Raw genomic sequence first — 12,363 nt, forward strand, 5'->3', positions numbered from 1 at the left:
CGACTACAGCAGGAAGACTGCTGCGGTTCGCCGTGCCAACAGAGCACCAATCGACCGAGCTGAATTGAATTTCACTTAATAGACGGTATAATAGAGAGAAGAAGGAAGAGAGGCTTTTGGTTTATTTATTCTTGAGCGCGTTCTGAGGATGAAACCCGAGAGCGCGCTCGACGCGTACGCCCCGTACCCACGCCGCCGCAAACGCAATCGCCCGCGAACTTCACACGCGAACGTGAGAAACTCAGATCGGTCCTCTGCCCTCGAGCCGGGCGCACAACGCCCGAAATTCGTGCAGCTTCTTTTCATGTCGCCCAGTTTACAAATTCAAAAGCGGGTTTGTCGTCTCTGTGCACATTTATACAAATGATAAAGAGGCAGCCTATTTGCATTTTCAGGAGGCTGGCACTGATCTAGTGCCCCGCGGTTTGGTACGCCCCAGAGGGCAGCGCGCTGCTGGCGCTGCCGTCGCCAAGGGAAGGGGAGGGGGACTCGGGAGGCCGGGATTATAGCGCCTCGACGGCCGTTGGCAGCGATAATCGGCACCGGTCAGGACCGCGGTCCGTCGGCCGAGGAGAGCGTGAAGAGTCTCCCTCAGACTCACGTCTGTGCAAACACCGCCCGGAGACTGTGGTGTGATAAGAAGCGATGCCACACGATTGGCCATTCCAAATAAGGACAATAAGAGGAAAAGGAAAAATAAGAGAGAGATTTGCATTTTGATAACAGACACAGCAGGAAAAGTGTCACTTTCGAAAGTTGTGGAAAAAATAGGCCTCCCTGATTCACGGCCTGATTCTGTACAATCCGTCACAGCAGGAAAAATGAACACGTAGTGTCGGCTCCTCTCGGCCACAGTCTGGCCTTGTGACCTCCCTCAACAAGAGGCACTTACGGAACGCCACTGCGATCAGGCTATCAGCCAGGTGAGAGCGCAGGGCTTTCCAAACCAATTCCAATGGAATTTCCACACTTAGGTTCATCAGACTGCCTAAAAAAAAACATTCCGGCAGCAACGTTTTCCTGTTAAAGTCATGGAATGAATAAAAATGAAGAGGAACTAATCAAACGACCCTGAAGTCATTTCTTAAGGATGTCACACACTATATAAAGCACCAATATTATCGTAAGCATTAGGCCTAAGACACGCTGAGTAGAACTCGGCCCGGAGCAAAATGAGTCAAGACGGCTTAAAATAAAAGCATGAAATCTCTTAATAACGACATTTATTTCTGTCGTTGTTTTTTATTCATTTTTCATACAGTTATCATTCAGTTTTGTAAGTGCATAGTCAGTCTGCCTGTAGAAAATTACAAGCAAAGAAATAAATTAACAAATAACTGATAAAATGCTTTTGAAAACAAAAAATATGTATTTTACACCCCCCCCCCCCCCCACCCACCCATCCATTTTAAAATTGGTTGTATATGACAATGTAAATGCCAATTCAGTAACTAGACTGGGTCAAAGTCTGGACCAAGTTAGGCTTCAAAACATGTGCAGTTGGGAAGAGTTATTAGCAGGGCTGTGATCGTGGGATTTTAATCATAATCTCGACAGCATGAGAGGCTGCCTAGGCTGAAGCAGCGCTCGCAAAAACTTTCTGGCTTCAATCAAAACAAGTCTGTTTTTTTTCCATGCGTGCCATTGGTAGTACTGTCACACTGTAAAATAGTTAATAAAAATAAATACGCTACGCAGTAACGGCTGACGATGATCAGAAACACGCGTAAACGTAAGCGGAAGGGGTGCAAAAGCTGAAACGGAGACACAAGCGGTTAAAGACGAACGCGAAGAAGGCGGCCGTGTCCTCGGGGGAACGGCCAGAGTGCCAAGACCGCTGGCGGACGAACTCGCGCGGCTATGAAAAGCGCCAGTGTCGCCCGCGTTTAACGAGCTTCGGTCGTCAGCAGAGAGAGGAAGAGAAGGGAAGGGAAGGAAAGGGAAGAGGGGGGGGGGGGCAGAGAGAGAGATTGCTTTCACTGTAATTGTACTTTACATCTATTGTACTCTTGCGTTATTGCTGCTCCGTTTGTTTGTGTAGGCAACGCGGTTCGGGCAAAACGAACGCGCGTTTGTCATGTTAATAAGAGCAAACAAAAACAAACCGAGAGGCAGACGAAAAGGGAGAGGGGCAGACGACGCCGCCGCCCCCGGCAGCTGGACCGCACGGCGGAGAGACGCAACGCGGCTCAGACGAGGCGGACCCCCACCCCCCCCCACCCCGAAACAATAGGACCCCCCTCCCTGTCCTCACCAGCATCTGCTAAGATCAGGAGCAGCGAGAGGCTGAGATATGCAAATCACATTAGTCTCCCTCGCACACACCGACCAGAGAGAGCGCATAAAATTTGAATGATTTCCTGAAGCATTCCTTGACACAAAAGGGTCTTTGTAGGTGGCTGCCGACCAGAAAAACAGCCCAGAAATTCAGCGGCACTGACGAGCCCACAGAGGGAGAGAAGGAGAGAGGGAGGGAAATGGAGAAAGAGAGAGAGAGAGAGAGAGAGAGAGAGAGAGGGATGCAGACGCTCAAAATGCAGTCTTTGAGAAGAGACCGAACACATCCCCTTCCCCAACCCCAGGAAAGTGCAGCGGCGGCGCGGCGGCAACGCGGCTGGCCGCGGCCCGTAATGGAATTTGCCGCGTTACTGCGACATGCTCACGCCAACCTCAGCACCGCGTCCCGCTGCGTAACCTCATTACGGGCCGGTCTCTGCACTCGAAAGACATCGGGGGCTTCTGTCCTCCAGACTCCGCCTGTTCTCCCTGTGGGACTCCTGGGGGGATTTGGGGGGGGGGGGGAACGCAAAACGCCGCTGTAGGGACACGATGTTCCAGGAGGTGTTCAGGCAGCGCTCGGCCAGAGGGATTTAGAGAGAGCGGGGAAACGAATGCAGTGACCCCAGGGCTTCTCAGTCAGGAAGTCCTCTCTCCCCCCCCCCCACACCACAACCGCACACACAACCGCACAGCGAAGAAAGACCCGGGTCCCTGCTGCCGTCTGTCTGCGTGACCCAGGCGAGAATCAAGGAAACAAATTCCTAAGTCAACAGAACCACACACAAAAAAAAAAAAACATGACTCCAGCAAAGTTCCCGCCAGGGGCCGTGACTATTCTGAAGGCCTTTTAGCAACTGAGTGGCAAAGCATGGAACTGCCGTCGGCTTCGAAAGCCAGGCGGTCATTCAATATCTTTTCCACACAAGGGTGCCCTCCTTCAGCTGCGGCCAAAAAACTAATCCGCTAAGCCCGATACATTTCCTGGGCGTGCACACAAATCCACGCCGGACTGACTGATCGAAGCACAGAGACAGGTGCACGCATACGGTCCAGGTCCAAACCAGGAGAGCTCGTTTTAGTCACTGGGTGCATCGTGCCAAAGGAAGAAGGACCAATGAAGAGCGAGTAGCCCAGGAATACTGAGCAGTGGGGGGGGGAAGGAAATAGGAAGTGAAACTGCCAGGGCAGAGGAGAAAGAGACAGAGAAGCCAGGAAGTGACGCGTGAGGACAGGACGTGACCCGGTGGCCAGTTCACCAAGAGCCGCAAGCATTTACCTCTGGCGCTGACTCAGGACTACATCATCGATGACAAAGTTTGAGGGGCCATCCAGAAATCTCTCCATGGAAAGTGATGAGTGTACACTGGTTGCTCAGCTGGGGAATGTAGGCTATTTGCAAAACATGAGAGAAGACGATGAATGAAAAAAAGAAGTTAAGCGATAACTTATTCCACTTTCCCTCAAAAATGATTTGTTTTTGTTATAACCTCAAAATGAAAGTTATAAAGCAAACGTGCGTTCAAAAAAAAGCATTAAAGCCCATTAAACGTAGCAGTGGGTGGTTTGAGAGTAGGCAAGAGAGATGCTGTGGATGTTCAAGACCACACCGATGATGTCACCCCCAACCCCCCCCCACACCCCAGGTGGTGCATCAGATGACTAAGCGGATGATGCATTAAGATAATAACTGTTTAATGATCAGGGTAAGAAACCCATTTCTTTCTGCCCAGGGTGTTCGTAACGCAGAGGACATGGTTAATATGGAAGATAGACCAAAAACACAGGGCCAGTTTTCACCGCTTTGCAGATTTGCTGATCTTCATAGTTGCTGCACAGGCTGATTTCGCAGGAACAGCGAATAGGATGGGCCACGCAGCAGATTAAAGATCAGCCATTTATGCAGATCGTTTAAGGATCAGTGATTCTGTGCAACACCCACAAAGCACAGCCAACATTTCCAGCTTCATTTTGCTTAGTTTATTCAGTACCACCCCTGCGATTCAGATGAGAAATTTCTGTCCCGTGTCCTGATTAGCCTACCTTCAATGCTATTGAGTTCTGCTCTTTGACACAGGCCCACTGTCACAGTACAAGACAAAGACTGTACTTAAAACGGATGTAACAGAATCTGACCACATGCGTTCTGTCACACGCACGGACGCACAAACGCATGCATGCGTTGCACACCCACACTCACTACACCCACACTCAGCTCTGGAAGCTATAAATAGATAAAAGTTGATGCCTCCGTTTCCCCTTCCACTCAACGCACGCTGGCCAGAAAGCAACAACCCGCCAATTTTAGCTGCTGGAATAATAATAGCCACTGTGTTTCTAAAAAGGGTCCCGGGACCAGTTCCCATTCGGACTTCCCCTCTCTCTCGAGCGGGCCCACAGCAGATGACGAACGGACAGCTGTCTCACCCCCACAGGCGTGAATCTGCGCGCCGAAGATCACGCAGGGGTGCAGAACACGCCGAGCGGGCAGAGCAGAGGTGGTGCCCCGCGACAGCGCTCGGGAAGTACGGTCGGTTGGTATGGCAACAGGGACAAGGCCGCCACGTTTGGAGGATGATCGGGGGTAGGCTACGCCAGATTTATGAGAGGAGAGAGCCAGAGAGAAAAACGCTGGGCAAAAATAAGATTACAAGAAAAGGAAGAAAGAGAAAACTATATCTAACTTCATCCAAGTGCAAAATAATTATTTATATTGATAAGATACATTCTATAAACAATACGAATCCTTACAAACTGTACACCCATAAAATGTTTCCTGTCTAGTTAAATATGTAGGCTATATCTCTAAAACGGGCTCACGTTAGCCAGCATTCCAGGCTTCTGTACACTCTGCTTAACTAGCAGGCACTGGCACTGGCAATAACTGCCTAAAATGACGTAAAATTGAGGTTCGGAAGGCACCCCGTGCAAAATTTTGCATGTGTGCAATATTTCACATGCAAAATTTAAATGCACACACAGCGATTCAGGGACTAGATGATCCAGGCAAGGACCTTAACGGTTCTGTAAAAAACTGACTTGTTTAACTCCATCTCAGTTGTTAGTTTGATATCAGTGTTACCTGCGTTAGTAGCCAGCTAATAAGTTCAGGTAAATTAACAGCTGGTAATTAGTACACATCTAATTAATGGGGTAATAGATCAGGAAAAAAAAACAGCCAAGAATGAGATGGGTACAACACTTGCGATTTAGAATGACGCACTTAGGCGGGTTTATCCTCCAATAATGGCGCTCGGCTCAAAACGCATCACGCATGACGACAACTTGCAGAGCTCTATACTAAGAGTAACAGGAGGACAGGCAGACTCAAAATAGCACTGCTACCGTACACTTAAAACAAGGAGCTTCCAGCAACTGAACAGCTTCTGTCATATCCTGCTGATTAATATGAAGTTAAAGCCTGCGCAAATGCCAAAGCTGTCACCCTGATTAGGGACGGCTGCTAAATAAAGATCCATCAAGAAAAACAATAGCAATATTTCACTTATTGTAAACTATTTAACCGAGGAGGTCTAGTGAGAAGTCTGTTTTGCAGTGACATCCTGGGTAATCACAGTGGGCAGGGAATGAGAGGGACTGGGTGGCCAGATGTACAGACTTAGCATTGCTGTAGACCTCCTGAAAGAGGTAGATCTCCTTTAAGACAATCGTATTCTAATGGTAGAACCTCCACCTCATCCACAGACTTAGCACTGGGAAACTTTCAGGTCCAGGTGCTCAAGGCTTCCTTCAATAAGCACTTAATCATTTACTTGATGTCTCCACGTTCCCACCTCTTCTAGGCCCATAGAAACCATCGGATGTCCATAAAAGCCTAAATCCGTCCGTGCGCAGTGGGGGGTGTATCTGATGACTTGGGAAAACAATTCACTCGCGGCAGTGATTTAGTGCTGACAGTGTTTCAGCACGTAGATGGTATCCTCCAGAAGCTGCCCTCTGCCCCCCTCTCCGTCGGGAAAGTAATCCACAGATCCAACGAGGCACATTTCTGGTACAGCAGCCGCTGCCAGACTGAGTTTTGGTTCCCTGCTCTCAAAGCCTTTGTCAGCCACAGAAACATAATCATTGATTATAATCTTAGATTTAAGATGCTCTTAAATCTGTTTTCACAGATCGATTAGATTTGAGGGCATTTTAGACTGATGAGGTCTCTCTCATCCAATTAGGTACAGTTGAGGTCATCATGAAAGGGCCTACTCAAGTTCCCTGCCAGAGGCAAAACTCCCCATAACATGTTCTGGGTATGGGAAAGCCAGAACCTACCGCTGATTAAGGGAAGGTTAGACAATGTAAAACCACTACTTTCTTTTATTTGGCATTTCCTCCCAAATTCTCATTACAGTGGAAACAGAAACCAGGAAGCATTCTGGAAACTCCTGAGGTTCCAGATATTCCTGGGTACAGATGGTTCCTGAACTGTTTTGTGCAATGGAAAAGGGGCTAAAAATGTGCTCCTCATCACCAGGAAAAAATAAAATATTATTGAAAACATCTCTGTTAGCATCAGCCTTCATCTGTGACTTACAGTAATGGACTGTAAGGGAAGTTCTCAAAAAGAGCAGGAGGGGAAGGCATTGCTTGCTAGTTCTCTGCCAACATCTTCCAACATGCTCAATGCTACCCTGGAAACTCCACGTGTTTTGAGTACAGTGTTGCCATATTGCCCCAGGTTGCGTTTGGTTGAGGGTTGAGGTTCCTCGACTGTGAAGGCATGTGTAGCTGCACACGCAATCTGGAAATGTTCGAATGTCGCGCAGAACCTCATGATCAGTGTTTCGTCCATGAGAAAGGCTTTGAAAGTCACCCTATTCCATGCCCTGTCGACCAACCCCCACTCTCCTGAATTTCCCTTTGAAAAGTGTTCATTTAAACAAACCCATCAAAACTTACTCACAGAAACATTTTACTGTGGTGTGCACCTCTGGCATTCGAGGCCATAAATAATGGCAGAACAAAAAGTAATATGCAAATTGAGGAGAGAAATGTCTGAAAAGGTATAGGGAAAAAAACCGACTGAATAATGAGAATCAACAGCAAACAGACCCCGGTTTATAGAACTGCCTCTAAAATAATGACCCGTGCATGCAAATGTGTTTTCCTGAAAACTGGGAGGAGGTGGGGAGCAGGAGGGCTGGCAAACGCTTTAGAGGTGGAAGGGGGAGGAGAGACAAAGGAGATTAGCAGGAATGCTAAATCAACCGCAAAAACAGGGACAAGTGGCACAGGGCACATCCTCCCTCACCCGGCGGTCATCGGCGCGTCCGGAAAAACATCTTTATTTCCCTCTCGTTTCGTGGATGCGACTCCTGCCAGGAAAGCCTGGTCAAACGAGCGCATTTCACCCTCTCTCTCTCTCTCTCCATGATCATGGAGCATCCTGTCTGCCGTGTCCTCTCCGAGCATCCCGCTTCCTGCTCGTGAACCTGGTGAAACAAAGCCGGCTTGTCCCACGTAACACCCCCCCCCCCCCCCCCCCGCCTTCGCGGGAGGAAGCGGCAGCCGTGTGCTTGTTAAAGTGCTGTCTAAGGACAGTGCGTACCACATAGCAAATAAAACCACCAGACAGGCTGATCTATCTGGGCAGGCAGAGGACACAAGACCAGACCAGCAAATCTATAGAGAGTGGTGCATGGTACACACAGACATAATCACACACATACACCCACACACGCACACACGTATGATTGCACGTACACACTCAGGGTGCAGAAAGCTGCAATTCCCTCACACGCACACAGCATTGCACCTGCATACACGCCGCATACAAACACACACACACACACCTATACACAAGCGTATGCACGCACACACGCACACAGTGTGCAGAAAGCTGCAATATCCTCACACGCACACAGCATTACACGCGCACACATATGTGCGCGCACACACACGTGGTGAAGAGGAGAGGTAGCCGCGGCGCCGAGGGCGGGGCTGGAAGTCGGGGAGAAGTAAGGCCAAGCTGCTCCGGGGCGTGGCCCCTGCAGTCACAGAGCGGGCACGGGGGACGAGAGAGAGAGCCGCAGAGCATCTCTGGAGCGCCGGCGGAACAATGCGCGACTGTCCCGGTCCCCAGTGTCCACCCCCCCTAACCCCCCCCACCCCCCCACTCCTCCCCGTCTCCCTGCCCCATCGCCATGGCAACACATCCGCGGCGCTGGCTCAGCCCCGCAAGGCCCGCTCTTCTCTCCACCCGCTGTCCTCCACCCGCATCCAGTGCCACGCCTCTACTGTGCAATGCTGAACAACACAGCGGCACTGCACTGCTCCTGCTGGAGGGTCACCCGCTCAAACCGCAGAGCACTAGAACATAAGCAGGATGCTACTTAACCACCTGAAGAGGAGGTTTTTTGTGATGTTTCTTTTTTCTTCAAAATTCCGAGTCAGTGTTCTAGAACTCCACTGAATTCGATTACCAGTAGTGATCGTTACATCCGCATTAGAATGTCCAGTTTCTGATCTTACACATTAAGGGGTTAAAGCAAAAACATCCACACAGAACCATGGAGCGGCGATGAGAGAACACGACTTTTAAAAAGAAAGCAGTCAGCTTGAAACAGGTGGAATTGTAGCGCTGTACACTTGAACTAAGGGTCTAACCTGGGTCACTTCAATGAATATCCAAAAATTTTAGCAGACAGCTTGTAAAATCGTACATACGTGAACAGTCCTGGATGCAATGACATCTCTTCACCAAACAGAGAACAACTTATTAATAATAGCATTCACAATAATGTTAAAAGCCTTTGCTGTCACCTTTGTGTCATTTCTTAACTTTATTTTTAACAGACTTAATTTCCTCACTATTACCAGTCATGGGAGTTCAATCAGTACACCATGCCAGGGAGAGAAGTACAGTAGTTCTAAAGTTGGTTGGGTTTCTAATTTTATCAATGAGAGATTAGCTGTTCTGTGACAGCTTGCCGTGGCCCTGTCCTCACAGTGCAGAGCACAAGATGAGCTCCTACGAGCAATGACCTCTCAAGGTTCAGCATATTGATATGAGTGACTGGTCTTCTTGTTGTTCCTCTGAGCCCGCACCCCCCCCCCCCCCTCCCCACAAGGCGCAATGACTATGACTGTGGGCTCGTGCCTCTTATAATCCCTGAGACGTGGCAGGGACTCAAAATCAGATTTTCATCTTTTCGGTTTGTCAGAGAAAGAATAGGGGAGAAACAGGTGATAACAGGGGGCTGCTCCCCTGCCCATGCTAGCCTAGCAGCTGTCTGGAAAGAGAACAACAAGCGTGGCGTGGGATTTGGCAGGCTTTGCCGAGAGAGAGGACACCGGGGTATGTAAGCCAAAAGACTCCAGCTGACCTTCCCCAGCACCCCCTCTTTGTAGCTCCCAAAACAAACACCCCCCCCCCACCACCCCATCACCCAGGCCCAATTTTCAGTATGTTGGCATCAGCACCAGCCTGCCCCCACATCACCCTTGAACAGCCAAGAAGCCTGAGCTGTTGGTACTCTGTATGCAAGACACGGCAACTCCAGATCTACCACCGGGATTGTTCTGTTCACACCCACCCCTGTGTCTGATGGCTATGACAGCTATCAACAAAAGTGCATATACCCATAAATCATTCTGAGATAATTTGAATGTGCCTGTGTTTGTGTGAGTTTGAGGGTGGGTGTGGGCGGGGTGTCGGAGCAGGGTGGAATTACTACAAAGAGCGTTCATGTTAAATGCGAGCGTAAATCACAAAATATGTGTTTATACTTGTGTCCTGAGATAGTTTGCAGTCTCTAAAGTCTTACTGCTGTGCACATCAGCAGCCTAGGCGATATAGCGAATTCTAGTTACAGAACAAAAATCACCCATAACGTCAAACCACCACGTTTCAGCAAAATATTATTGACAATAGGACGCCACAGAAAGCCAACGTCCACGTCTGTAAGCAATTAATTTACAAAGTTAGCATGCACGTGTTGCCTTGAAATAACTGATCGCAGAAGTGTCGTTTTAACTATACTAGGGTCACTTGTCGTAAGCCAGTGCTCTTTTCACTTTGTGCGGTACAGCCAGCAACAATCAAACTTCATGGAATGGCTAACGAACGACCACTCCCATTCTCAGGTGCATCAGACACAGGTTTTTAGTCCAACTACCGTTGGATAGCTACCAGCCAAATAATGAATAACATTTACTTTAACATGTTAATATCACGCAAAAAAATGTTAAATAAACTAGTTGGCAAAAAAAACATGAAAATATAAACTGAAGCGCTAGTTAGTGTCAGTGCTTCGACAAGGCTGTCAGGTTTGTCATGCTATTCACTTAAGCTAGCTAAGGACGGTTAACAACATAACTTAGCGTCGCTCTAGCTGTAAGTGGCATTTTGCTAGCTAGCTATAGGCAGCAAGCTATTGGTCTAAACATCCCTCCTTTCTAATACTAAAAACTGACATTCACCAAAAGCAGGGAATTTTTGCGGGACTGAACGACTAACGTTATGATATTATTTTGTGGGTATGAAGCAGTGATAGTGACCATCACAATCCCGGGTTGCGCAAACATTAACTTTACTTTAGACTAGCTAGGTTTGCTGAATCGGGAATGCGACACAACCCAAATATGACAGACTTGCCAGCTAAACCAGTGAAACAACATGCAGCTAGCGAGCTAACCAACTAATGTTACCATACCCTAACTGTAATCTGACAAGTTAGCTAGCCGTTTTCAATGGTTAAAATCGCAGCTAATGTTAACCATTTCTGGCAATTGTGCTTGCTTGGATTTGTCATAACGAGCTAGCTAGATAGTTTAAATCAATCTAGCTAGCTAGTACCTAGGTCGTTACCCCAACACTGCAATCCGTAGCTGAACACAGCAGCGCAATAGATAACTACCAAAACGAAATGTTAAACTGAAAATGGCAACCAAAACTAACTCTATTCCAAAATAATCAACGACAAGTAACTCCAAAAATCACAGCTAGCGAACGATATCTTCACTAACGTAACGTTAGTCAACAACTTCAGTGTCACAAACACGCTGAGTGAACATTTCACTGTAACAATCACTACTGGGCTAGGCCTAACTAGCTAGCTTGTTAGCTTACTCGCTGCTAGTGCTACACATACCATATGACAGCGATCCTGACCAACAGCTAGCTTGCATCGCAAACGTGCACATTACCATTAGCTAGAAAGCTAGCCAATATAGCTACAGCAAAGTAACGTTGAACCACACCGAGATGCCGTCAATGATCAGTTAAATACCTACTTACTGAATACACGTCCGAAATGGGTCTGCTTGGCTGCGTTTTGTTGTTCGTGTTTATATTATAGCTAGCGAGCTAGCTAAGCGAGTATTTTCACAGCTTTTCCCACCAGTCTTGTTAGCGAGCTAGCTACCTCCCTTTTGCAAACCTATCCCGTCCCAGCAACGCTAGCTGTCATTACTATGGGACTTGCGCTATCCGCATGCGCACTGATGAAAAAAGGTTCAATAACATGTGGGATTTGTAGTTTTTAGTACCACATATTTATTTGATGAACAATTCATTCGGCATGGGATAATAATTATAATCTGTAAGCACACATTTTATTATAGACTATTATAAAATATAATTGGTACAAGTCAATCTCACACATGACAACTGAATCACCCTCTTCCGCATTGGTTCAATGATTTTTGAAATTATTTTGTGGTTGTTATTAATTATTATTATTATTATTAGTAGTAGTAGTAGTAGTAGTAGTATTGTGGCTGTTGTTGTTATGTTATAATGAAAGAAAGACAGAACAAAGTAATAACAAGAATACCCAGAGTTGGATGTTTTAACTGAAGAATTGAAACTCACACAGGTGACAATATCAGTGTCAGTTAGTCATTAACCCACGTCCTGTAGCAGAGCAGTAAACATATCCACAGATGTGAACAAGGTAAGTGGATTGTCATCTTCTTGTAAAGTCTGTGCAGAATGTAACCAGCAGATGGCGATGGCAGTATATGGATTAGAAATTCCCTTTTGAATTTCGTCTTCTATGTGAATGCATGGTGTTTCTGCCATTCAGTTGGCATTCAGCAAGATTTGGCTTCTCATTGTCACATTATGCAGGG

General features: G+C 47.4%; 1 protein-coding gene across 7 annotated transcripts in view; it reads right to left on the reverse strand.

Moving 5' to 3' along the window:
* Positions 1 to 11,694, reverse strand: part of gapvd1 (GTPase activating protein and VPS9 domains 1) — a 59,297-nt gene extending 47,603 nt beyond the window's left edge. For 6 of the 7 annotated variants that reach the window (XM_064354409.1, XM_064354408.1, XM_064354407.1 and 3 more), the window contains exon 1: positions 11,528 to 11,694. The gene's annotated coding sequence lies outside the window, so the exon portion shown is untranslated. Of the gene's footprint in view, positions 1 to 11,523 lie in introns of all 7 variants that reach the window. The other variant, XM_064354404.1, reaches the window with a different exon arrangement.
* Between the last annotated feature and the right edge of the window lie 669 nt (positions 11,695 to 12,363).

This window comes from Anguilla rostrata, chromosome 10 (assembly GCF_018555375.3).
Source record: "Anguilla rostrata isolate EN2019 chromosome 10, ASM1855537v3, whole genome shotgun sequence".
Lineage (NCBI taxonomy): Eukaryota > Metazoa > Chordata > Actinopteri > Anguilliformes > Anguillidae > Anguilla > Anguilla rostrata.